A 1,309-nucleotide genomic window follows, 5' to 3' on the forward strand; every position below is an offset into this window, starting at 1 on the left:
TTATTTTGTAAAAACATAGATTGTATGCATTTAAGTTCTATTTTTTATTTAATTTTTTTATTTTCCGGATGTCAGTTGTTAGAGGTCAAACCATATATATTGTTGTCTTAAAAGACTATAGCACATAAAAACAGCAGATTTGATTACGAGGATGGAAAATGTACAGCTAGTTTAGTCCCCTTTCTAAATAAACAAACCTATCGTCTTATCTCACGGCGCCGTCGTCATCCTCGTCGCTGAAGGTCATCGTAGCGTCTGCTTTGGTTTCAAACGGTGGCTTGCGCTGGGCCTTTGCAGTGAATGCAGATGTGAAGCCAGAGGTTTGTATCAGTCGGGCCCGGAGAGCAAGGACACGCTGCGCATGCGGAAGAGGGGAGACCGACGGCCATGATAAACGGCTGCAAGCTCTCCGTTCTCAGGGGCTTTTGAGGTGTGTTTATTTTAGGAGACGTGAATACAGGCACGCTGGGTCAACAGGTGACGTACAGCGAGGTCAGAAACGGAGCGGAAGCGTTGCAGGCTTACGGTCCTGATGCACATAATCACAGTTCTGCTTCGGAAACAAAAGGCGGTACTGTAATAGAGTTTCCTTTTAAATGCCCTGTTTTTTTGCTCGCACTTTATATCAAGTGGCCTTAACCACTACGTGCTTGCATCAAAAAATAGGTACAATGTATATATTGTGCTTATGTTGTATTGCAAAACACTGTTGTATAGCAGCTATTGAGGTGGGATACGGGTCAACAGTGCAAGTATTACTGATATGAATTACAGATGTAAAAATTAGAAAACATGTATAAGTGCATTAAATGATTAATTTAAATGTTAGTACATAGTTGCACAGTTATTTTTTTTAAGTAGCTATACAGCAGAGTTACCTTTAACTGAAACTAAAAAAAAAAAAACAAATTTAAAAATAAACTAAAAATAAAAATAAAACCTGTAATAGTATATATCAATAATACTGTAGACTGATACTAGAGTATTTAATGATATTTAATTAGCTTTTATTTTTTATGTTAGTTTTAAATTTGAGCAATTTTGAGTTTATACTTTTTTATCTTTATTTTGTATGTCGATTTTAGTTCTTAAACTTCTTTCAAGGCAAAATTTCACATTTTTTTGTAACACTACACCAAAGCTGTTTTTTACTACCTTTTTCAGATTTAAGAAATGTTTGCATTTTAACATTAACACGTTATTTTAGCTTTCATTTAGTTGGTTAACAGAAACAACACCGATAACGTTGCTAGTTAAACCGATTCTAACTTTGATCATTCGTTCCAGAAATATTAGATAAAAAAAAAAA

General features: G+C 34.9%; 1 protein-coding gene across 1 annotated transcript in view; it reads left to right on the forward strand.

Annotated features, from left to right (window-relative positions):
• LOC122361910 (sodium/potassium/calcium exchanger 4-like) overlaps nucleotides 1-1,309 on the forward strand; it is an 11,997-nt gene that overhangs the window by 1,020 nt on the left and 9,668 nt on the right. The gene's annotated exons all lie outside the window — the stretch shown is intronic.

Source organism: Puntigrus tetrazona, chromosome 17 (genome assembly GCF_018831695.1).
Source record: "Puntigrus tetrazona isolate hp1 chromosome 17, ASM1883169v1, whole genome shotgun sequence".
In the NCBI taxonomy this organism is placed as follows: Eukaryota; Metazoa; Chordata; class Actinopteri; order Cypriniformes; family Cyprinidae; genus Puntigrus; species Puntigrus tetrazona.